The sequence below is a fragment of the Psammomys obesus genome, unplaced genomic scaffold, assembly GCF_907164565.1.
Source record: "Psammomys obesus unplaced genomic scaffold, mPsaObe1.curated_primary_1811, whole genome shotgun sequence".
Classification (NCBI taxonomy): domain Eukaryota; kingdom Metazoa; phylum Chordata; class Mammalia; order Rodentia; family Muridae; genus Psammomys; species Psammomys obesus.
Genome location: NW_026592118.1, coordinates 5,786,064 through 5,813,580, shown reverse-complemented (window position 1 = coordinate 5,813,580; position 27,517 = coordinate 5,786,064). Strand labels below are relative to the sequence as shown.

The 27,517-nt window shown below is 38.6% G+C and overlaps 1 protein-coding gene across 1 annotated transcript in view; it reads right to left on the bottom strand.

The window, feature by feature from the left end:
- The window catches only part of Grid2 (glutamate ionotropic receptor delta type subunit 2), a 1,513,832-nt gene that overhangs the window by 139,844 nt on the left and 1,346,471 nt on the right, over positions 1-27,517 (bottom strand). The gene's annotated exons all lie outside the window — the stretch shown is intronic.

Genomic DNA, 27,517 nt, shown 5'->3' with positions numbered 1-27,517 from the left:
ACACACACACACACACACACACACACACACACACACACACACACACACCAGAGGAATTTATGCCACAAAAAAAAAAAATATCTCAATAGGATGCTAGAAGAAATACTTTGGACTGAAGAGAAGGACACCTGAAACAGTACAGAGGAAACATAAACATATCAGAACAATTAATCAAAAGTGATCTAAGAAAATGCCACCAAATCAACAAAATGAACATACATCTGTCATTAATAAATCTGAATATTAGTGGTTTCCATTCTGCAGGCTGGCAGAATGGACTGCAGAACAAGATCGATATTCTCGCTGCCACCAAAGAAACCCATTTAACTCAAAAGGCACCACATTAGGGTTAAGAGATGGAAAGAGGTACATTAAAGAAACAAACAATGAAACAAGTAGGAATGACTATTCTATTATCTGACAAGACAAACTTTGAACCAAAACTAGTCAGAACATTCTCATAACCATCTAAAAAACAATCCATCAGAGACTATGATAGTACATAAGCTGTCTTTGCTGAGTCTAGCTCCTGACCCGAGGCCCTCAAACATGTTCATTCATGAGCCTGATTTGTAGCATAATTTGCCTCTTTCTTTTCTCACTCTTCTCTTTACCTGATGCCTTCTCAACACCCACATGCCTACCATTAAACTTAAGACCCTGAATTTGTTTTATCAGCCAGTTTTCCTAAGGAGTCACTCATTTCATCTCCCAAACATTCTCGTAAAAAATTCTGATACATATTAAAGACAGTTTTTAGAAAAATTTATATTCCTAAGTGTTTATATTTTAAAAATCACAAAGAACAAATAAATGACGTGATACATCTTAAGAATTTTGAAAAACAAGGACAAACCAAACCCAAATACAGTGTACAGCAGGAAATAGTAATGTTTTCTGGGTAAACACTTGGGATTGAAATGAGTAGCCAGAGGCTAGGTCCCATATTTTAGAGAAAATTTGATAAGTGGATTTTCAAGGTTATTTTACAGTATACAATATTAAAGCCTGAAAACCCTAGGTCTTTCATTTTGATAATATTTGGTCCTATTTTTGTCTGTTTAAACATAGTAATTTTAAATGTAGAATATAAAATTATACCGATTTAATTTACATTTCCTTAATAATATTGACATTATTTCATTACATACATTTTCTTTTACTTATTTGTATACCTTCATTTGTGATGTAGTTCCTTAAACCTTTTGCTTATTTTTAATTATATACTTTTTAATTGATTTTAGTAGTTCTTTATATATTAAGAAGAAAATTCTTTGTAATGTGTATATTTATATGTAGGTATATATGTAAAGCAAATGTTTTATTCCATTGAGTGGCTTGACTTTTAAACGTTTTTGATAGTATTGTTGACAGGCAGAATGGTTTTTTTTTTTGTTTTTTTTTTTTTTGTTTTGTTTTTTTTAATTTTTATAGACACCAATGTGCCAAGTTTGTCCTTGACTGAAGATGTTGGATTTGTGAAGACGGTTTTCATTCTACAAGTTCTTCTGGAACTTTACTGTCATGTCACATTTTCTAGCCATATATTTGGTAAGGTTTACATTTAATCTCATCTCCTAGGCAGCTGTGGTTCTCTAGATGATGCTATGCAGCATCCCCTGGCTCTACCAGGTGCACACGCAACTGGAGATCAAAGATCTAAGATCAAGATCAAGATCTAATCATTTGACGGCTGCTTGGAAGCATCATTGGGTTTCTTGCTGCTGTTCATTCTCCATTTTTGTATATTTTCTTAGTTTTCAGCTGCTCTGGCAGCCTGAATTTCATCCTGTGGTACAAGCTAACAGAAGAAATACAAGTCTACAGTTCTTGGAGGATGTTGTCTTGAGCTGGCTATAGACTTGGCCAGGAGCTCAGTGGAAAAGGCGTTCTGAGTGAGTTATTATAGCTGTTTCAAAGGTCATACCCATTTGCTGCCTTTTTTATTTTGGCTAGAAATGGAACCTGAAGATGATTTTTTTGCTTTGGTATGAGGATAATCATGTTGTTTTCCAGTGAACTGATGGAAGCAGATGGAAGTTACTGTGTAAGGTTTATTTTATCTCAAACTTACATGATGCATTTGAAAGTGAAATTTACTTAGGATAAAATTACATGGAGTTTCAATGATGATAAAACTGTTTTCATGAGACTTTATGCAATCATCTAAAAGCCTTTTTCACATCAGTAAATGCCTGCGATTTACCTTTAGTCTATTTACCTGAAGTGTACCTGAAGTGGCTGGTCCAACTCTACATTTTAGGTGAAACACTTTTAACTTTCTGTATGCTTAAAAGTGTCCATTAATGACAGTGATTCAAGATTTCCTCATCTCCAAATGAGCTATGTTGAGCACTCTAGTAGCTCAGATATTGGGACTACAAACTGCTACAGGTTAGCACTTATCTCTAAGCACACTGGCTGGGTCTGAGCTGTCTTTCAATGCATCAGAGGGCTGAATGTCAGAAATGAATAAAGATGACATCATTTCCTGATCTTAAGAATGCTGGTCTTAAAGTGGGAGAAAAGTATTGTAGCAATATTTATTCACTACATTATTTTAATTTAGAACGTATATGTTATTGTTGAGAAACTTAAAGAGACAACTACTGGAAAGTGTTGGAGTTAGTTAGTGACGTTAGCGTGGGTTTTGTATGCCTTAAGGTGATGAACAACAATAAGAAATATAATGCATGCTCATTTGAAGCTGTAGTTTATATAATATTTACTATATTTCTTATACACATACAGAGATGGAGAGACATTTTTTTGTTTGAATAAAATGGAAACAGAAACAAAATGTGAAAAAAAAGATGATGGTAGAGGAAAAGATAGAAGATTTAGATTTAGTCTAGACATTAATATTTTTACCCTGCCTTCAAGGTGAATGTATTTTGGTAAGAATAAAAATGAATAAGTATAAAGCACATTAAAATGCAAACACAAACAATAATTATAATTGCTCTCTTAAGGGAAAATTGCTTTGGATTAGGTTAGATCTTAGAGAACAAGGAAGATTAATCAGGAGGAGTTTGGCAAAAAGAAACAAAAACACAGCAACTTAAGAAGAAAAATTATTATTATTTTCAGCAGGTCCTAATTGTAAACCTCATGAGAGTGGGGCTTTAAAAATTCATCTGTGTTTAGCAGAGCAAAATAAATATTAAAAGGAAAGGGGGAGAGAGAGAGTGGGAAAAGGCAAGGAGTGGTTGAGTGGAAGAGTGGAAGAACAGAGAGAGGCAGTGAGCTGCGGAAGAGGCTCAGGAGATGGGGGTACTGTGTCGTTTTAGGTAAGATACTACGGAGATGAAGAATAACCTCAGTGAGGCAGGAAGTCCAACATGAGACAACAGTACACGAGTCTACTGACATCATGAATCTGCAGTCAGACTGTGTGGCCTGCGAAAGTGAAATCCAATATTCCTCTTATTGGACAGTTTTGGTCTAAATGAGCTTTTTTTCATAGCTGATGAGAGTACCTTCTGCCGCCAGTTGTCTTGCAGAGTGTATGGGAGGATACAGAGAGCATGAGAGGGCTCACTTTCTCTTCCGTTGACTCAATATGTTTTAGTCTTTCCTGTGGGTATTATTAAGAATTTGGCATAAATCCCATTGAGCTAGGGAGAATGAACAGAAATCTTCCTATGCAAGAGAGGTGACTCTGTATGTAGTTGAAAGAGCAAAAAAATATTATATTCAAAGGATGGAAATTTAAGCATGAAACACAGCTGTGGATACAGAATGTACCAAGAACCGAAGGACCAAAATCTGGCATTAAAGTACCTAGCAAGAATTTTCACTGAGGCAGAGAAAAATATCAGAATGCAAAAGATATGGAAAGAGCTGAATGAACTCTAACTAACAAATTTGAGAGGCAAAAGAGGAGGATAGTCAACGAAGAATGTCTTGGGAGTCCTGGGCTGTGTGATAGCGAGATTCACTGGAGTGACTGCTCCGATAAGGATGATGAACAATGGAGAAGGCTGAGAGGGAAGTACAGAGGGTCCCTGGCAGGAAAGAGCAGTCACAAGCGAACATTAAAATTCATTCTCTTGGCAAGTCAGGCAAAATGATATTGCAAAGAAGTTTAAAACGCAATGGCTCTGAATGCATGCTTGGAGACACAGACGGCATAGGGCCTTGCATTCAGTCTCGCTGCCAATTAGATCTTCAAGTGTTCATTGTGATGTTTTGAAGCTAGAGATTTTCAGAATGCAAATAGATAAAAAAAACTACAAATAGGAGTATGTTGTTTACTTATTAAGCAGAAGCTTACCAAAACACACAGACTAGTTCTTATACAAAGAAAGCCCCAAGAAAGTCAGTGTTTTAATTTGCTAAAATTATTTACCTTTGAGAAGCCCTACATGCCTACACATTGCTGTTTATTTAATTAAAAGCAGCTGAGAAGACACTGTTTACCTAAACAAAGCTACCAAATCTTTTCAGATATTTCCACTTCGGATTTCTGTGCTAAAAGTGTAATTATTTCTCCACAATGATACATCTGCTTACTGTTTACTGATAATGTTCTTTTAAATTTTTCTTCATGCCCAAAGCAATATATTTCTTATCAAATCAAGCAGTTGAACATTGAGCCAAAATGCTATCAAGCCAAACACATTAAATACTGAGTCTGACATAGTATTTTTAAATTAAACACACAGGCCATAAACCAGATCAATATTAAATCAATGATGCTGCATGTAGAGCAGCCTTATAAATGTCCATATGATATATTAAATCTAATTTATTAGAAACTAATATCTGAGAACGAGACAGATCGCCTTTCACTAGAAATATATAGCTGATCCTTCAAATCAGACACTTACTGAACAAAACCCCTAGTGTCACCGAATACCACAAAGCAAAACAATGTAGCATAGTTTTTCCTTGTGTCTGGAAAAAGCCTTAATATAGTAATTTGATATAAAAGTAGCCTTAAGTCTCTAAGAAAGCTTAGATAAAAGGAGGAATATTATAAACAGCTAACTAAGAAGGGATTTATATTAAAGGTATCCCTTTGGAATATTGCTGGGAGTATAGATTTACTAGGAGTCATTTACCCATGAATAGTGAATTTAATAGAGAACATAGAGAAAAGGATGACTGAAAAGAGGGGTATAAGCTTTGGAAAGAGTTCTCATTTAAAACTCAGTTCTGGTGCTGAAAATAGAGCTCAGCAGTAAAGCTCTTGCTTAGCTTTTGTGAAATGTCATGTTCAATTCCCAGCTCTTCAAAAGCTAGCAATTACAACAACAGCACACACAAAATCTGTTTTGGTTCATACTTGTAGGATGAGCATAAAGAATTCATTTAACTATATGAGACTTCAGTTTTCTTGCCTGTAAAATGAGTGTCATAAACTTTGCAGAATTATTAATGTTAAAGGCAATGGAAGGGAATTAAAAAGCCACCCTGGGATGATGCTGCCACATACCACATAATGGTTGGCCAATAGGAGAGTGGCACCTGAAGATGGTGCTGGTCAAATTTATTGCTGGATATAGAAGAATGCAAATAGATCCCTCACAAGACCCAATTCCAAACGGATCAGGGACCTTAACAGAGTATTAGAGAGCTGCAGCTGGAAGAAGGCAAAGTGGGGAATAGTTTTGAGCTCATTGACACAGGAAAAGACTTGCTGAACAGGACACTGTTAACACAGGCTCTAAGATCAACAATTAATAAATGGGGCTTTACAAAACTGAAAAGCTTCTGTAAGGCAAAGGGCCCCATCAGTCAATGTGGTGACCTACAGAATGGAAAAAGATTTTTTAGGCAAGTATACCTCTGATAGAAGTTTAATATCTAAAATTTATAAATAATTTTAAAAAACTGAATATCAAGAAAACAAGTAATGAATTTAAAAATGGGTTTTAGAACCAAATAGAGTACTCAAAAATGATACACAAATACCTGAGAAAAACTTGGGAAATGTTCAACATCCTTAGTCACTACAGAAATGCATGATGACATTGAACTTTCATCGTATACCAATCAGAATGGCCAAGACCAAGAAAACAATGGCAGCTCATGTAGGGTAAGGGGAACACTCGCTATTTTACTCTTGACCAGTAAAATGCTGAAGTACGAATCCGATGAGGCTTAGAAACCTGAGCTGGCTGAAAAAAAGCTGCTCATGCCGTCTGTCCATTGATAGATCATGTTTCTGACACAGGCACAAGATTAGGCCTCACATGTGAAAATTAATGTGATTAGGGGATCAAGTAGAGAACTAGATTGTTTGTGTGACTATTCAGGTCAGCTATTTAGTAGCAGGTCTGCTGCTGGACCCCTGGCTGTCATTTCACCAGCTTAATAGATGTTAGCAACTCATGGTTCACTAAACCAAGGAAAAGTATTCAAAAGTGAAAATAGAAAGTTAAGGCTAGGACCTTAGCACACATGAACAATTTAAGCAAGACAATTTCTTATACATTTGCTCAGAAACCAAGGGTAGATTCTACACGTATATGCCTCACTTCATAAAGTAGAATCGTCCATGTGTTTTCTGATTCTACCAATTTTCCCAGTACACAACGTTTTAAAAGACCAGTCCTCCAGATGTTTCTTATGGTTTAGAATTCCAATGTTCCCCAAAGGGCTCAAGTATTGAAGCCCTTAGCACATGGCTGATGGACGGCCTGGGAGGTCTTGGAATTCTTCATCTAAGTGAAAGGAAGTGAGTGTTTGCCACTTAAAGAGATTTAAGGGACTCTGCCCAGCATACTGTCTATATTCCAGTTCCTGCCATTGGGTGAATCATTTACTCTGCCTCGTGACCCTGCTAAGATGCAGCATGTTGTCACAGACCCAGAGCAACAGGACTGAGTAACTCTGAACTGAAGCCAGAGCTGAAACAACCCCTTTTCTCATTTAAACTGATTCACCCAGGGATTTGTTACAGTTCTGTAAAGCTGGCTAGCACAATGCTTATCTTCTTATTTTTTAATGATAGTAATTAACATGTTCACAAAATCACCTTGTTTTCCTAATTAATTGGTCTGTTAAATTAATATGCAAAGTTGTGGATCCCAATCCTAGTGTATACATCTATAAAACATCTCTAGAACCTAAGGCTCAGGTAACACTGTGGAAGAGGGTGTAGAAAGATTACAACAGCCCCAGAAGATCAGGGAATTAGCTGTGGCTTTGTGCCTCCCAGTAATTTCAAAAGCTATACCGCTTCACCACCAAAACTGTCTAAACATAAGCTGAACCAGAACAACAACAATAGACATGCTAACACCATCTGGGGAAAGCCCACGAGGCCTCAACCGTACACAAAGAATTGCAGAAAACCCAAGGAATTTTGAGAGTTGGAGAAATAGTCTTTCCCAGGGAAGACCACAACAATTGGTTCTCCAATATCAAATGGTCAACCCTGAAAACATACACACAAATAATATTACACAGAGTGAGCAGGTTGTACCTATATACTTACTAACATAAATGTGTGTGTGAACACACACATACTAGTTGGTGAAAAAATGAGGCCATGAATTTGAGAGAGAAAGAAGTGATACTTGGGAAGGCTTGAAGGGAGTAAAGAGAAGGTGAAGTGATGCAATTAAAATGTCAAAAAATGAAGAATAGTTTTTAAAAAATTAAATAAAATTTTTGGAATTTACCTTATATAAACATTTAGAAACTTACTTCTAATTAAAATATTAACTATAAGAGATGCTTACCACTGCAAGATAAGTTCTCTTAGTGTAGCAGGAATTTCTGGGTGTATTTTACTCATAAACTGATGTGTTTTAGGAAAGTGCTTTGTTTGGCTTGAGATAGAGACCTGAATCCCAAGACCCTTTCTAATTTAACTGAGGTCTTATTTTTGGTGCCTCTAGAAATGTGTTAGCATTTTCCATCTGCCCCTGTGGCACTCAAATCTAATATCCCTGCCCAAAGAAACCTTTTTGTTGTTTAGATTTTCTCTCTCTTCCTCTTTCTCCCTTATTTATTCTTTCAATGTTTTGAATTCTACTTGTTGCTATTATAGCAGTTTGTTTTTCAAAAGCCTAAAGGTCACATATAAGCTGTTTGCTAGTGCATATGACTGGAAGTGAATTCAAAAGTGACAATGAAAGGAGATTATGCGTATATGGGTCAAGTGAACTTTGCCAGGCGAACACTGACGCGCTGGAGAAGAGTGGGAAATGTCTGATGCTGGCTTCCATCTCAGACAACTGTGTCATACCAGGCCAGTAACTGAGCCTTTCTGCCCTTTGTTTATGACTGTGCACTCAGAATCACAAGCCAGCCAGGGTGCTGTGTAGAGTGTGGATGCTGAGCTCTGTGACCAGCTTGTAGGAAAATGCTCTCAGGAGAAGAATTAGTGCCTTTCTTCCTTTTATTGTGATTTAGCATTGAGAGGAATCCTAAGAATTGGGTTAGTTTTATTAACAGCAAAAAGTCCATAGCAACAAGAACTTTAATTATAAAGAATAATGCTTTTATGTACTTTCCATCTGAATTTCACTGATATTCATGTCCACCTAGAGACTGAGAAAGGACTGTATTTGGAAATAGAATATTTGAAGATGTAATTAAATTAAGAATAGATAGGAGGATTACTTTGACTTTCAAATTTCACATCAGTGTACTTAGACACAGAAAAAGGCATGCAAGAATGGTACAAAGACAGGAGTGGAGACAGGCTGTACTACTGCAAGCTAAGGAAGGCATGAGCCTCCCAAAGCTAGAAGATACACAGAAGGGTTCTTCCATAGAACCTTTGACCACATGACAACACCAAACCTTGATCTTGAACTTCTAGTCTCCAGAATTGTGCAAGAACAAAATTCTGTTAGTTAAGCCACTAAGATCAGGGTAGATTGCATGGAAACCCGAGGACAATAGCACAGTGCCATATCCAACCTCTTTTGGCAGTAGAACTATTCTCACTCTTGGAAAGGCCAGACAGCTCTTTATTCTCATAATCTGACTATCACTTCATATTTTTATTGAGGATTTTATTTTATTTTTGTTCCTAGAAAAACTCAAATTCATGACAACTAAAATACTATATAAGTATAGTATAAGAGAGGTGAGTACATTTTGTAAAATCCAGGTATTATAATTAATTGTGTAAGTTCATGCCTGCAAATATAGCTACTTATAACTGTACAAGCAAAAATGCAAGTAAACCTAAAACTAAAGAAAATTGAATGATGAGCAAATTATTTTCAATTAAATGCATAATCAGTATAATGCCCTCACTTCCCAATCAAAGAGACAGCTGAGTCGTCATCTCTGGAATCCTTACATAGCTATTTTACCAAACAAGCAGTCCCTAACTCTTCAGAGTTCAGCTGATTATCTGATATTTTCTAGTTGTCCCTGATGCACTTATCATAGTTCTTCTCTTAGTAAGTGTTTCTATTGCTATTATAAAACACAAAAATAACTTGGGGAGAAAAGGGTTTATTTCCCTTTTTACTTCTGGTAAGAGGTCTTTACTGAAGGAAGTCAGGGCAGGAACTCAAGGTGGGAAGTGGAGCTGAGGCCACTGGGGAGTACTTAAGGGCTTGCTCCTCATGGCTTTCTCAGCTTACTTTGATATAGCACCCATGACTTTCAGGTCAGCATTAGCAGCACCCACACTGAACTGGACCTACCTACAGCAACCATTAATCAAGAAAATGCAGCACAGGCTTCTCATATGTCAACCATTAAGGACACTTCTCAATTGAGGTTCCGTCTTTCAAAATGACTCTGGCTTTGTCTCAAGTGGACAAAACCAACGAGCACAGCCCTCTTTCAAAAGTGAGTGAGGGTATTATTTCAAAAGCCTGCACTCCACAAAATTGGAAAATCTAAAGGAAATGAATGATTTTCTTGATATATTCCACTTCAGTTAAATCAAGATCATATAAGTTAAATAGTCCTATAATCCTTAAGGAAATATAAGCAATCATTAGGAGCCTCCAAATCAAAAAGAAGGCCTAAGGCCAAGTTGTTTCAGGGCAGAATTCTATCAATACCAATACTAATACCAACATTCCTCAAACTATTCCACAAAATAAAAACAGAAGAAACATTGCCAAACTCATTCTATAGGGCCACAGATAACTAAACCACACAAAAACCCAACAAAGAAAGAAAATTTCAGACCAGTTTTCCTTTATTTAAGCAAAAATATTCAACAAAATACTTGCAAACCAAATCCAAGAACACATCAAAAATATCATCCATCATGATCAAGTAGGCTTCATCCCAGAAATGCAGGGGTGGTTCAATATACAAAAATGCATCAATGTAATCCACCATATAAACAAACTGAAAGAAAAAAGACCACATGATCACCTCCGTAGATGCTGAAAAAGCCTTTGACAAAATCCAACACTCCTTCATGTTAAAAGTCCTGAAGAGATCAGGGATACAAGGTACATACCTAAACACAACAAAGGCAATGTAGAGCAAACCTATAGCCAACATCACATTAAATGGAGAAAAACTTAAAACAATCCCACTGAAATCAGGGACAAGACAAGGCTGCCCACTCTCACCATATTTCTTCAATATAGTGCTTGAAGTCATTGCCAGAGCAGTAAGACAGCTAAAGGAGATCAAGGAGCTAAAAATTGGAAAGAAGGAAGTCAAAGAAGGAAGTCAAAGGCAGATGATATGATAGTATACATAAGCGACCCCTTAAATTCCATCAGAGCTCCTATGGCTGATAAACACCTTCAGCAAAGTGGCAGGATACAAAATTAAATAAAAAAAACAAAGCAAAACAAAAAAATCCCAGTTGCCCTCCTGTATAGAAATGATAAATGGGCTCAGAAAGAAATTGAGAAAAAACTCCCTTCACAATAGCCACAAATAATATAAAGTATCTTGCTGTAACTAACCAAGCAAGACAAAGACCTGTATCACAAGAACTTCAACTTTCTGAAGAAAGATATTGAAGAATATATAAGAAGATGGGAAGATGTCTCATGCTTATGTATTGGTTGGATTAACATGTTAAAAATGGCTGTCCTACCAAAAGCAATCTACAGATTCAATGCAATTCCCATCAAAATACCAACACAATTCTTTTATTTATTTTTAACTTTTATTAATTACACTTTATTCACTTTGCATCCCCCATAAACCCCTCCTTCCTCCCCTCCCAATCCCACCTTCCCTATCTCTTCTTTACGAGTGCCCCTCCCCAAGTCCACTGGTAGGGGAGATCTCCTTCCTTCTGATCTTAGTCTATCAGATCTCATCAGGAGTGGCTGCATTGTCATCTTCTGTGGCCTGGTAAGTCTGCTTCCCCCTCAGGGGGAGGTGATCAAAGAGCAGGCCAATCAGATTATGTCAGAGGCAGTCCCTCTTCCCATCACTATGTAACCCACTTGGACACTGAACTGACATGGGCTACATCTGTGCAGGGGTTCTAGGTTATCTCCATGCAAGGTACTTGGTTGGAGTATGAGTCTCTGGAAAGACCCCTGTGTTCAAATTTTCTGGTTTTGTTGCTCTCTTTGTGGAGTTCCTGTCCTCTCCAGATCTTACTGTTTCCAACTTTCATAAGATTCCATGCACTCTGCCCAACAGTTGGTCATACGTCTCAGCATCTGCTTTGATAGTCTGCATGGCAGAGCCTTTCAGCGGCCCTCTGTGGCTGGTTCCTAGGTTGTTTCCTGTTTTCTTCTTCTTCTGATGTCCATCCTCTTTGCCTTTCAGGATGGGGATTGAGCATTTTAGTTAGGGTCCTCCCTCTTGATTAGTTTCTTTAGATGTACAGATTTTAATAGGTTTATATTAAACCTATTAAACCTATATGATATATCTATATGAGTGAGTATATACCATGTGTGTCTTTCTGCTTCTGGGACAGCTTACCCAGGACGATCCTTTCCAGTTCCCACCATTTACCTGTAAATTTCATGATTTCCTTATTTTTCATTGCTGAGTAATATTCCATTGTGTAGATGTACCACAATTTCTGCATCCATTCTTCAGTTGAGGGGCATCTGGGCTGTTTCCAGGTTCTGGCTATTACAAATAAAGCTGCTACAAACATGGTTGAGCAAATGTCCTTATTGTGTCCTTGAGCCTCTTTTGGATATATGCCTAGGAGTGGTATGGCTAGATCTTGAGGAAGCGCTATTCCTAGTTGTCTGAGAAAGTGCCCGATTGCCAACACAATTCTTTACAGACCTTGAAAGAACAATTCTAAACTTCTTATGGAAAAACAAAAAATGCAGAATGGCTAAAACAATCCTATACAATAAAAGGACATACAGAGGTATCTCCATCTATCCCTGACATCAAGCCATACTATAGAGCTATAGTAATAAAAACTTCATGGTACTGGCACAGAAACAAACAGTTTAGTCAATGGAATTGAGTTAAAGGACCAGAAATAAATCCACACACCTATGGAAACTTGATTTTTGACAAAGATGCTAAACCATACAATGGAAAAAAGGAAGTATCTTCAACAAATTGTGCTGGCCAAACTGTATATCTGCATGTAGATCAATGCAAAAGAGATTCATATTTACCACCTTGCATAAAACTCAAGTCCAAGTAAATCAAAGAGCTCAAACTAAAATCTGATATATTAAATCTATTAGAAAGGAAAGTGGGGAAAATCTCGAACTCATTGGCACAGAAGACAATTTTCTGAACAGAACAACAGCTCAAGCTCTAAGATCAACAATTGATAAATGGGACCTCTTGAAACTGAAAAGCTTCTGTAAGGCAAAGGACACTGTCAATAGAATGAAAAGGCAGTCTACCGATTAGGAAAAGATCTTCACTATATTTGACAATGGCTAATATCCAAAATATATAAATAACTCAAGAAATTAGATACCAATAAACCAAATAATTCAATTAAAAATGTAAAGAGCTAAACAGAGTCCTCAGCAGAGGAATGGAACATGGCCAAGATGTCCTTAAGAAAATGCCCAAAGTCCTTAGTTATCAGGAATATGCAAATCAAAACGACTCCGAGATTCCATCTTATACCTTCAATACGGCTAAGATTAAGAACTCAAGTAATAGCATATGCTGGCAAGGATATGGAGAAAGGGGAACACTCCTCTATTGCAGGTGAGAATGCAAACTTGTACAACCACATTGGAAATCTATCTGGTGCTTTCTTAGAAAATTGGGAATAGTGATACCTCAAGATCCAGCAATACCACTCCTGGGTATATACCCAAAAGATGTTCCACCATACAATAAGGACACTTGCTCAACTATATTCACAGCAGCTCTATTCATAATAGTCAGAATCTGGAAATAACCTAGATGTCACTCAACTGAAGAATGGATAAAGAAAGTGGTACATTTACACAATAGAATACCACTCTGCTATCAAAAACAAGAAAATCATAAAAGTTTCAGGCAAATGGATGGAACTAGAAAAGATCATCTTTAGTGAGGTAACTCAGGCCCAGAAAGACACATATGGTATATATTCACTTAAAGTGGATATTAGCCATATATTACAGGTCAACAATACTATAATTCACAGACCTAAAGAAGCTAAGTAACAGGGAGGCCCCAAGGGAGGATATTTGACTCTCAATCAGAAGGGGAAACAGAACAGACAGTGGAAATGGTTGAATAGAGGGAACAGGATATGAGAGGGAGGGCTGAGGAAAATGAGTGTGGGGATCAGATATGGGGAGAGCCAGGCAGGAAGACAGAGGGCTTGCAGAGAGAAGAGAAACAATAGGTGGGGGCCATCTTTTAAACAATCTGGAGACCTAAGACATAGTAAGCTTCTGGGAGGATATAAGGGGAACTCTAGCTGAGACCCCCTAGTAGCAGAGGTCATGGAGATTTAAGAGGCTACCAGACAGGACTCCTAGTAGAGGGAGGGGAACCTCAACTTACCCACAGAAACATTGACCCAAAATTTGCCTTGCATACAAGATGGGAAGGGATACAGATAGAGCAGAGATTTAGGGAATGTCCAACCAATGCCTGGCCAACCCCAGACCCACCCCTTGGGGAGTGCCAATCCCTTACACTATTAACTATACTCTGCTATGCTTACAGATGGGAGCCTAGTGTAGCTGTCCTCTGAAAGGCTCCACCCAGCAGTGGGTTGAAACATGCTGAGACTCATAGCCAAACACTGGGCAGGATGGAAGGAGTCTTGTGGAAGAGTTAGGGAAAGAATATAAGTACCTGGAAGGGACAGGACTCTACGTGAAGATCAACAGAGCCAACTAATCTGGGCCCAGAGGTGCTCACTGAGACTGATGTACCAACCAAGGAACATGCATTGACTGGACCTAGGCTCCCTACATATTCGTAGCCAACAGGTAGTTTGACCATCATGTGGGTCCTCTAGAAAGGGGAGAGGGAGCTGTGTGTGACATGGACTCTGTAGCCTGATTTTCAGTCACATCTCCCTGGTTTGGCTGAATTGCCAGGCTACAGGGAAAGAAGATTTGCCCAGTCCTGATGGTACCTGATGATACTTGATGTGCTGGTGTGGGTTGGTAGGGGGTCCTCTCCTTTTCTGAGGAGTAAAAGCGAAGAGGTGGAAGAGGGATGGAGAGTAGGTCTGGGAGGAGAGGAGAGAGGGCCTAGATTTTGATGTAAAGGAAATAAATAAATAAATAAATAAATAAATAAATAAATAAATAAATACTAGGTGTTGGAGGTGGATATTGGGAAGTGAGTAGGACAGGGGCTGAGAAGGGGAGCAAGGGTGGGGATTGGGAGTAGGGAAGGGGGAAGATGGCTGGGTGAGAGAAAGGAAACTGGAGGCGGAAAGCATCTTGGGATTTGTCTGAGACCTAGGATAGGGGGGGCCACAGAAAATCTATGGGGGACACCCTAGCTGAGACTCCTAACTGACAGGGATAGTGAGCCTGAAGTGGCCACATCCTGTAGCTAGGCAGGACTTCCACTGTAGAGATAAGAACACCAATCCACCCAAATCTGGCCCCAAATTTGTGCTGCCTATAAAATGTACAGGGACAAAGATGGAGCAGAGATTGAGGGAACATCCAACCAAAAAATGGTCCCACTTGAGACCATCCCATGGGAGAACACCAGTTCCTGGCACTATTGATGTTACTCTGCTATGCTTATAGATAGGATCCCAGGATACTTCATCTCAGAGCCTTCACATAGGAGCTGATGGAAACAGGTGCAGAGCCCAACAGCCAAACATTAGGCAGAGCACATCACAGGGAGTCCTATGGAAGAGCTAGGGGAACAATTGAAGGAAGTGGAGGGGTCTAGAACTCTATAAGATGGCCTACAGAGTCAACTAACATGGATTCTTGGGGAATCACAGACACTGAACCATCAGCCAAAGAATATGCATGGACTGGTCCTAGGTCTCCTGCAAAATGTAGCAGACATGCAGCTTGGTCTACTTGTGGAATCCCTAACACTGGAGGGGGCCCTCTCTGACACTGAGGCCTCTTTTCACATCTCATTCCCCTACCCTGGCTGCCTTGCCTTGTCTTAGTGGGAGAGGATGCACCTAGTTCTGCAGCAACTAAATGTACCAGGGTGGGTTGGTACCCATAGGGAAAATGGGGGAGGGGCGTGCAAGAAAGGGACTGAGAGGAGGGGCCTGCAATCAGGATGTAAAGTGAATAAATAATTAATTAAAAAAGAGAGCGTGAGGAGGGTTGGAAATTTATTTCACTGATTTGCCTTAGAGAAGCTGGCCATGGCAAAGGAAAAGACAAAATCCTAAAAATTTAGGGAGGAAAGGAGCTCCCACTAATAAGACTCATTTTGAATTATTGACCTAAAGAAATACACACACACACACACACACACATACATATATTACTGTTTTAAGCCATTGTTTGTGGTAACTTGTTAAAGTAACTGTAGGTACCAATACATACAGTTCAAAAACATGCAGCTAATTTACATAAGATACTGAAACATTTCAGCCACAGACTCTAGATTGCTTGAACTAATATTTTCTTCCATTTGATTATGAGAAGAGGAGAACATAATTCTGTTTTTCAATAGCAATTTCTGTGGCCTTCATAACAAATGCTCCATCTAATTCATGTTCCACCGTATCAGCTGACATTATTCATCAACTGGAGATTCAGCCGAAAATGACATCTCACTGACCAGACTCACTAGTACATGCTAGGCCCTGGCTAAATCACTGCCCTGAGTGTCAGTCTCCAACATGAATAGATGGAGAGGTTGGTCCTTTCCAGTTTAAACAAGCAACATGACGAACAAAAGTGGAAACCTTCTTTGGTGTGGGGATGCAGCTCAGCCATTAAGAACACTTGTTTTTACAACATCTTTGTTCTCCAGTTTGGTTCTCAATGCCCATATGACAGCTAACAACCATCTATGACCCCAGTCCAACCAGACCCAGTGTCGTCCTCTGTGTTCCGTAGGTACTTCACACACATGGAGCACAGACATACATGCATACGAAACACCCATATTCATAAAACGAATTAAATAAATCTAAAAAGAGAAAGACCCTTGTTCTGTAGCTCATGACTTTTACAGTTTAAGGTGTTTTGCCTTTGCAGGTTTACTCTGGATATAGAAGCTACCTTTCATGAAGCTTGAACATGAAGGCCCAGGACATATCCTGATCCCTGCTTTAACCTGCATACAACCACTTTGCCGTCTTCCCTTTCCACTGGGCTTCTCTGATAATTACCCATTGCAAGTCCCTTTCAGTGGGGTATGTTATAAGTAATACAAGGCTGCTGTTCTTACCCTCTTCACTCTAAGGTCTTAAAAGCTTTGCACCAGGATCTGAGGACAAAGACCTCATGTTTTCACTGTGCTCAACACCAGTTATCTGAGAATTACCCTTTCTGTACTTTACAAAGTGATTTAAAAGGATGTCAGGGAAGACATGGAAGATCATTTAAAAATACAGCATCATGACACAGAACAAAAGAAAATAAAACATTGCCCCAGATATCCCTGCCTGGAATGACGAAACAGCTAGGAAGGCTTTTGACAACAGAATAAAAAAGTGAAGTACTTCCTATGCTGAAGCTTTCCTCTGGCTTAGTTATCCGTGGCTACCGCTGGCATACAGGCCTGAAAAAACACATTGCTCAGAGGGATGCAGTTTGTGCCTCCAATGAATATATCACATCATGACTTTGCTCTCCTCTATTACTGGAAACTGAGGAAAAAATACAATGATTCTAGTCCATTTCCCACAGTTTATGAAAGGTTCTTGCTGCCCTCTGCATATCCATATCATGTAATAAGGCTGTGTTCCTTTGCATTAAATGTTCTGGAGACAGTGTGGCTCACACATTGGCAGTGGTCACTGAGAAATCTGCCTACCACATACCTTTGCCTGACTGTTTTCAACAGCATTCGGCGAAATCACTGGCACTCATTAACCTTTGTATTTACTGTGCTTTTCAGATCTTTAATCTGCCTTCTGAAAAAATAAAGCAAAGGAATGGTGATAAGACATCAGGCTTAGAAGCTTGGTTGAATAGCTCTAAAATAATTGTTGTAGAGCCTTGATGCCCAAGGACAAAGGTCTGAGTACATAAGGGGGCTTGAAGGATTCGTGTGCATAGTTTTGGCTACCCATTCTTGTATTTCTCATGATCAGTCTTTGGTCTGACAAGAAAATAATAAAGTAAAGGAAACTCAGGCAAACTCCTGCGAGATGAATAAGAGAAATTCTAAACAAAGCCTATGCTGAGGTTCCTTTGGACCAGATGTAACAGGAGTAAAGATAGGAAGTGTCACGGTTGCTTAAATCATCTCAACCAGGACAAGACCTACGCAGAAGGTTACAATACAAGCTTGAGGCACTGAGCAAATACTTTAGTTGCAGTTAATTGAGAATATTGTCCCCTTCAATAGCGCTCTTTCCCTCTGCCATACTTTCCTTTGGCAGCAGTAACGTAGCATTTGGTGTTTTTTTGTTTGTTTGTTTGTCTTTTAAATATAATAAGAGCATCTGAAGTGTGTACTCTAAATAAGGTAATTGCGAAAACCTGGTGATCCAAAGCCATTTCTCCACATGGTTAAATTTACAGGCTCAGAAGACAGCCTGGAAGGTGGGAGCTCATACTGCCCGGGGAGACAGCCTCTAGTGCCCAGAGCTGTTACAGTATCAAGAGGAAGGAGCAAAGGACTTGGCTTGTTGAGAGCAAAAGTTGCACCAAAAATAATCTCTAAATCTAGCAGCTCATATTTCCCACATTTTACAGCATTTCTAACAATTTCCGTGTTAGGCCAATAGTGGGTTTTGAAGCTGAAAGTAGCTACTTCAGGCTGGCAATAAAAACAAAATTGATTTTGATTACCTGAGTAGTGGAAAGATTGAGTTATATTTCTAACTTTTCTCTAGAAAGGGTCTTAAAAACACCCTGTGTAAAAAGGAAATCAATGAGAACACAAAAAGTTTAAAGCAAACCTCCTGGAAGTGTGTGTGACAATTAATTAAAACAATATACAAGATTTTTTTATAGATATGGTGACACACTATTTATAAGTGTTCTTCACGTTATAATGTGATATTGTCTCTTTGCTCATTCTTACTTAATATTGACTTTTGTATCTGAGTTTATGGTTTTCTATTTGTTTTTGTAAAGAATTATTTTCTTCCTTTGACTGCATAAACCTTAAGCCCCAGGAACTCTTTCTTTACTTCTACAATAAGACCACACTGAAAATATTTCATAAGGATCTCTCAAAATATTAAATTTTTTTCTTCTCCAGCGAACTATTAATGAAAAAATGCATATATGAATAAAGAAATGCTGGGAGCAGCTAAGAGCAGGAAAGAAAGCAACATAGCCCTGTCCTGGATGGTAGTGGCGTTGCCATGGCAGCTGAGCGGAAACTACGGAAGAGCAGATAAAACATCATTAGGGGGAGCAGCTGACTGCTCCATCAGTCAGGGTCCAAACTCACAAACGGTGTCCACCTTGCATCAAAGGCTTGCAGACATCCAAAGCACAACTGCTAACAGCACACCAGGCCCTATAAATCTAATCGCCCCTGTAATTTCTTTGGTGTAAACACACCCTTCTAAACAACTGTGCACATTTTTGTGTTACTGTCAATCATATTTTCCTTTAAGTCAAAACAAAATGCAATTTGCTGCTGAGTTAAGGAAATATTAAATGCAAATGTGCTTCCTAACGCTCTTACACATCTTTTCTAGAAAGCCAACACTGCACGGCCTCTGCCTTGCACATCCTGGGTTCTGTGGTCCAGAGGCTCTTTGAGGTCAGGGACTCTTTCTCCTTTATTATATTGTCAACAGTTCCTGTGATGTGATTCATAGCATAGCCCTGGATGCATTTGTTGAATGAATAAATACCACACTAAACTAGTTTTTTTTTCTCTCCAAAATTAGTAAAAATTGATAATAGATTTCAAATACAGTCTGATACCTGTGTGGTATATTTTTCAATGTTCTTTATTAATGTTCACAATCATGACTTTATGTGAAGGGAATGTATCATATTTCTTTTTAAATCCTTTAACTTTACCTTTCCTTTTCTTAGCCAAAAAGGAGCTTCCGTCACTGTGGTTTTTAAATTACAACTTTTGAATTTAGAACTGCTTTTTATATTACAAATGTTTTAATGACAAACCTTTGGTGCTTTTTCATATGAAGTGCAGACTTTCACAGGAAAACTAGGCCTAGTTTAAGCTTTTAGTTTGTGTTTTTATCAGACTGAAAGCCTTTAAGATGTTTGCTGCATAGTTCTTTGTGCAACCTTTGAGCATCTGCACTTCCTAATTGAGAAAGCACCAAGGAGTGTGGGCTCCTTCTCCAGACTGAGCTGAACAGTGAGTCCAGAAATGTGCTGTGTGGGATAATTTCTCATGGAGAGTGTCTCCCTGTGTTAAAAACATAGACCTAGACATTCTGAGCATCTGTATTGTATTTTAAACAAAGATTTCTTTATTTTTATTTTATGCGTTTGAGTATTTGCCTGCATGTGTGTATGTATGCCACAAGGGAGCCTACTGCCTGTGAAAGTCAGGAGAGCCGGTTGGATCCCCTGGGGTTAGAGTCAGAGGCAGTTGTAAGCCACGAGGTGGATCCTGAGAACAGAACCCAGGTCCTCTGCAAGAGCAGAACAGGCTGCTAACTGCAGAGCCATCTCTCTAGGACCAGGCTTAGGCATTTTGAATTATTCTTCTACAATTTTTAGATCAACGAGACAACAGAAACAGAGATCTATTTCATTTTTAAAAAAATTCTTTCTTGCCTCCATTTCTGATAATCTGTTTCATGTTTTCTGTTCCTTTCTTGAGCCTTTTTTTTTACCTGTCACTTGGCCCTCAACTGATACATAATTTGTCTGAATAGTCTTCAAACACTAAAATACATATTTTGTACTTTTTCTACTAGAAGCCCTTTAAAGGAAGGGCTACAATCTTCACAGCCCTTACTGTGAAGAAGACAGTAAGAAATGCACCAGTGCCCTGGGCCAGCAGCACTGTGTGCTAAGTCAAGATGGCAGATGTCTTCTAAAGCCACATGTGAGAATAGGTAGGCAGTGTGCTCTGCACTTGACAATTTATACAGACTTAGCAGTTCTTAATGCAAAATGCAAAGCCTCAAGTAAATTTTATTTATTGGCTTGTTTATTTGACTTTTTTTCTTTTTAAGAGGGTCTCACTATGCAGCAGCTCTAGCTATTATGGAACTTACTATGTAGTTCAGGCTAGCTTCTGCCTCCCAAGTCCTGGGATTAAAGGTGTGTGCCACTACCCTGGGCTATACAAAGTTCATTAAGACAGATGATGGAGTCTGTAAAACAGACAGACATTTTTGAAGTCTGTAATTGTCCTGACCTTCACTAAAGTCATGTTTCTGTGGTTTAGAAACCTGTCCAAATTTTCCCCAAGAGAAGCTGTTTTCTTTTATAGGCAGACTTTTGTTTTTCAGTGCGAAGGAGAGGGTAGCGGAGTGAATTACAGGGTACAACTGTTGCTGCCCATAAGGCAGTAAAATTCATTGGGTGGAAAAGAGAGATTGTGAGTAGAAAATCAATTGCTATGATGCTGCCAGCTTCATCCTTTTCACAATAGAAATTCTATGAAATTCTAGAGTGTAGCGTAGTAGCAAGGACAACCTAGCTGTAACTCAGAGAGTGCTTTTAGGTTCCAATATATGAACAATAATTTTCTCATGTAAACCAGACCCAAATAGTCCTTTTCACTTTGCAATGAAAAGGATTTACAGGCAAGTGACATCTATAAAGTTTTAATAAATATCATTAGCAATACAATTCTAATACATTAACATAACTTTTAATAAAAATTTCAAACTACTAAATAAGATTTCTGAAACTCAAAAAATTAGGGAGATGGTCAATAACTTTCTCACAGATACAAAATGGCAAACGGCAGACTTGGAAGTATTTTAACATAGTCTAGAAAGCCCCAGAGCCCCCTGTCTTCTAACACATCACAAATGTAACCCTAGAGCACAGTCAGAACCATTAGGAAATCCATAATCTGGAACACACGCACACACATACACACACACACACACACACAGATAGAGAGAAAGAGTGCAAAAGAGAGAGAGGGAGAGAACACAAACAAATAAACACTAACGGCACAACAAAGCAACAGAAACGAAACAGCATTTCTTGCTTGTTCAGCGGCCACTACATCCCCTCTTGCAATTACTCTGGGATTAGCTTTGAAGCTGGTTTTGGATGACCACACTGGAATAGTAGCAAGCATGCTATGAGCAGAAGATAGAGGCCTGCTTCTCTTGGATGCCAGGTTAAAAGGTCTAGTTGTCTTGAGGAGAAAACAGGAAATAGATGAAGCTCTCTATGGAGATGTTGGGCTTTGCTGCTTAGGTTGCATTGGGTAAGTCAAGGACCTGGCTTCAGACACTAGTCATGTAGCTGACCACATCCAAGACTTCAAAAGCAATAAGTTAACCGTTCTTATTATTCATTAAATATTCATAAATAATTGAGACAATTGGCAAAGAACTTCATCATTCTTGATATTGTTCCTTTGTTCTATGATTTATTCTTAATGCTACTCTCAAACTTTTTTTTTAATAGGAAGGAAATTGAAGCTTAGAAACATGAATGATTTGCTCAAGATCATAGAAGTTTCAGAAAAATGCATACTTACCAGGGGTATAATAGGATGTATTTTCATGCAATTCCCTACCACATCACCCCCAGGAGGGCATGTGGTCCAGAGACCAGTATGAAGGAGCGGAGCTGGAGGATGCTCAGTCTGAGTTGGCCTTTTAGAAAAGAGAGGCACCACATAGGATCTGGGAACTTAAGCAAGGAATTTCCTTTATGCAAATATGGAAGTGGGAAATGTTTCCCGATGATTCTTCTCATTTCCTGCCTTCCACCAATCGCCATGCTAGCTAGCCCTTGTTGCCTTGCTGCAACTTGTCTGTTATAGTAATGGATCCTCGGGCTTTCTCTCTTCCAGTAGTGCAAATGAGTTTACTGTTTTGTAAATAAACTAATGCTAAGTGATCTAAGTTAGCTAATACACTCTAGAATTTTGAGTTCAAATTCATGTGTTTTACTCCAAATCTTTCTTTCCCCTGCCATTTGAATTCTCTAATGTGGAACTCAAATCTTTGCTCATTTAAGGTTATGTTACAGTTGCAAAGAAATATGCTTTTGTTCATAAGGTATTATGTTTTGAATAGGAGATGGTCCCATAAAGGTTCATGTGCTGAGGGCTTGGATTCAGCAGGTGCTGCTCCTGAGAGGCAGTTGGACCATGAGGGCTCCAACGATGTCTGTAGATTAGACCCATGATGAGGTCATAATATGATGGCATCACTGAGAAGTGGTGGAAAGTAAGCGGCAGGGCCTGGGTGGAAGGAACAGTTTACTAGGATGCGTTTTGAAGTGCATTCCTCGTTTGAAACTATCTGCTACCTTCCAGATTCCTCTCCTTTCAAAAGATGAGCAACTCCACTCTAGCACACCTTTTGTCATTTGCTGGGCTTCACTACGGCCCAGAATCAATGCAGCCATCGTAGTGCAGACAGAATGTCTGGAACAGAGCACAAATCCATCTTCTGTCCTTTTAAATTGTTTCTACCAGGTATTTGTCACAGTGATGGAACATCTACCACCGAAGAGGCATGATTCTCAGCAAGGATACTGAGGCACACTTCAAAGCTAGGACCTCGTTCCTTGGGAAGAACCTGAAAGGAGGACTGGATGTCAAGAGACTTGGTGCAGCAATCCCAACAGGCTGTGCTTTATTTGCTAAGCAGGAGCTGGCACAGAGAATCCCATGGATGCTTTTCTCATCTTCAAGTTATTCCTAGTCTTGCTGGAGCAATATTGTTATACTGCCTGCCTGTTAATAGCATTCTTATGAAGAAAAAAGGAAGAACAGTCAAGTTTCATTAGAGTGACATAGCGTTCCTGCTTTAGTAAGATTATGAATGTTGACAAGTGTCATACCATGCCAGACACACAACACACAATTAATTAGCACCAGTTTTCTCTCTCTTGTTTCAAGTACAAGGGAAATACCAGTAAATACCTTAAAGCTTTAATCTCAACATAATTTCAGAGAGCTGTGCAACAGAGAACTTGTGATAAAAGATGAGCTGGGTACAAAGTCAGACATGTCAACAAGGAAAATACAAACACAGTTAAGTGAACACATTCCTACCTTGGGATATATCAGGGATGCCAGTCTCTGAGATTTATCCCCATCCCCTCTCTCCTTTCTACCTAAATGTATATGCACAGGCACTGTGTATGATAGTATTGATGAAGTTCTAAGCATTGTTCTAAGAATATTATAAATACTGATTGATAAATAAAACCAGTGCACTTCCAGGTTCCTCCAGAGCATAGATTTTAGAACAAAATGGATTTAACATCCATGTGCCTACCTCAGTGTTTAATAATTAGGGCTCACATGTCTATAGTTTGCATAGTGATGTAATCCCAATGAAATACATGAATCATTCTAGTTTTGCAAAATATGTGCTGTGAGATGCTGTGCCTTAGGATCTTCCCTGTCTGCAGCTCTTTCAATACTGCACTGCAAAGGGGCTGAATTGGAGTCAGGAAACTCTACAGAACGTATGGTGATGCTAGTGAGATGAAGGCATGCAACTCAGGTGATGAGGAGGTGGATTGCATTCGCAAGTACTCTTTGTTGAAAAAGTCTATTATCTTTACCATACGTGTTTAATTCAAATTATTTTTTATATTAAGCTAAAACTCTCTCTACATATCAATCAAAAAGCTTGTATGTACATTATTACTTGAAGTCTCTATTCAAATAAAGTTGTGACATTTAAAAAGTGGAAAGTAGAGGACAAAATGATAATATAATAAGATTTCTAAAATTATGTAAAATCATACATGTCAAAAAAGCAAAAAAAATGATTGAAAAATAAATTTCTATTTGAAATGTTCACAATGCTCAGAAAGCAACATGGAAAATATAGGTAAATGCACACACATCTAAACTAATTTTCCTTATCCTAGAACACCTTGACAGACTCCGGACTCACTGAATATTCCGTATACTGTGATGAGCTTTCAAACCCTCTCCTCTAGCTATCAGAGAAGCACGCCAGTCAGCAACCTCCTTTGATTCTGATGCTTAATTTGTTCATAATTACCTTCAAACATCTACTATGTACAAGTACTACAGAACATTTTTCTTCCCATGTATGCTTATTTTTGCAGTACCTTTTTGTCTTTTGGCTAGGGCTCCAGGATGACAGTTTGACAGTCCAGTCTTAACTTACATTTCTGAAAATTTGTCTGCTGCCTCCTTTTTACATGTTTATCTATTCCTCTTTTACAACATAACTCCATTTTAGGAGTAAGATTTTCTTTTTATTTTCATTTTGTGCCCATTCATAGAGTTACAATGATTCTGCATTGTATTTTCACACAAATATTCATCTTAATAACAAGTTTCTCTTGATTTGATTTAAATTTTTATCCCTAATAAACTTATTGTAAGCATGGTTGCATTGTGGACAGTATTAAACTTTACTAGTTCAAAGGAGTAATTTGAAATTCTCATGAATTTTCGATTAAACACTTAAGTTTCAACATGAGGATAAAATGAGGGCAGTTCTTTCTGTCCTGTTTCTGAAGTCATTGGCTATTTCAGCATAACATTAAACTGGACTACTTGAAGGAAGTTCAGTTTCAGTAGAAAACCCACAACTACCTCTAGCAGAAAATTAATTAGGTTCTGTTTATATTTGAATGACTATAATTTACATAAAAACTTGCACAATGAAACATTTTATACAAATGACATGTGGATTTCCACACATTCCAGGACAAGAAACTAGGTGCTGTATTTTATACAGCCAGGAAAGAACATTTCATGTTCCTTTACCTCTTTGAGGCCTTGCTTCAGCTTTCTCCTGGAAACATTCCTTTCCCACTTGACTGTTACACCCTGCGTGGCTTTCAGGAGGGACACTAGTGTCACCAGTTAATTCTTAGTTCCTTTTCAGATCCTAGCTTAAACTTCCTCCGAGTTTATCTTGATGACATAGGCAAGATAATTCTTCTCTTCCTGTGTAGAATGTGTGTTGTAATGTAGTGAATGGAGCTCAGAGGTGGGGTACTTGTCCACCATGCGCTAGATGATAGGTTCAATCCCCGGCATTCACTTCAACCTCAAAAATCTTTCACAAAACAAAACAAAAAGGAAGAGGAGACCAAGAAGAGAAACTAGAAAACCTCAGGAGGGAAACAGAGAAGTCTTTGCATTTTAGGACTTCTGTGGAAGTCTCCAGCCATGCAAGGTAACTTGTAGTCAGTTTACTTGATGCACACAACCATCACAGTTGCCCACACTGGCCCATCCTCAGGCTGAAAATCAGAAAGCCCAGATGGCAGTAGCTAGATGTTTCATGTAACATCCTGACATTAGTACTGATTTTCAATGCTTTCTAATTAATTCACCAAATACTCTTTCTTTCTTCTTTAGCGATCCCCCTCCCAGATAATTCACTTCTACATTTTTAAACTCTTATTACATGTGGGATTTATTTTTACTGCTATATATTCATTGCACATGGAGCTAGGTTTTTTTTTTTCATTTTACAATATTTTGAGAGTTGCATACATGAATTATTACATCATTTTCTCCCTTTCTATCCTCCCTTCAATTCTTCTTGTCCTTCCTAACCCTCTTAAATTAATTGCTTCTTATTTTTAATTATAATTGTTTTATACACACATTTATAAACATAATCTGTTGAAGTCACTTAGTGTTGTGCATGGGTGTTTAGGACTCGACTTTGAAAGTGGTGAGCCTTTCAGGGACTTGTTCTGGAGAAGACCCGGGGTAAGATGATCAATCCTCACTTAGAAAGACAAATGAGAGGTGCAGTGGACATAGGAGAAAACAAGTAACAGGACAGGAGTCTACCGCAGAGGGCCCCTGAGAGACTCTACCTAGCAGTGTATCAAAGCAGATACTAAGACTCATAACCAAACCTTCGGCAGAGTGCAGGGAATCATATGAAAGAAGGGGGAGTTAGTATGACGTGGAAAGGATAGGAACTCCACAAGGACCAAATATATCTGGGCACAGGGGTCTTTTCTGAGACTGACACTCCACCAAGGATCATGTATGGATATAACTAGAACCTCTGCTCGGATGTAGCCTGTGGTAGCTCAATAACCAATTGTTTTCCCATAGTAAGGGGAACAAGGACTATTTTTAACAGGAACCCCACAAGGGAGAAGCAGTCCTGCTAGGCCACAGAGGAGGACTGTGCAGCCATTCCTGAAGATACCTGATAAAACAGGGTCAGATGAAAGGGGAGGAGGTCCTCCCCAATCAGTGGACTTGGAAAGGGGCAGAGAGGAGATGAGGAAGGGAGGGAGGGCTTGAGAGGGAATGAGGGAGTGGGATGCAGCTGGGATACAGAGTTAATAAAATGTAACTAATAATAAAAAATAAAATAATAATAAAAAAGAAAATAGAATGACTGCAGGAAGGTAAGAAACAAACTATTTATTAATGCCCATTCATCAAATTTGGCTTAAGTCAGGAAGAAGGAAAATGGGATCAGAAAGGAAAGAAAGAGAAAGAAGGGAGACAGAGAAGGATGGAAAATAGAGTGTTTCACAGCAGAAAAATAATTAATAATTATTAAACTGATCTAACTGATAAACCATCATTTTGTAACTGTCAGAGATTAATTTTAAAAACTGACACATATTCTAATATAAACAAAATTACAGTAAAAGCACCGTGTTTGCAATCTCAACGTATCTCATTAGAGCAGAGCTGTAACAAAGGTAAACTTCAGAGTACATCGGCCCATCTTAGTCGTATACTAAAAGTGTATTTCAGGCTGGGAATCAAGCTGCAGCAGAGGACTTGCCTAGCACGTGGGAGGCTCCGACTTTAATTCCCAGTACTATAGTGTTAACAGTAACTATAAAATTTATCTCTTTGGTAGAGCCCTTGCCTAGGCTACTGGGTTATTGAAAACTGTAACACTAGAGAAAATGTGACATGGTGTTATTGCCAAGTAAAGTTATTGTATTGTATTTATTGCCAAATAAAAATATTA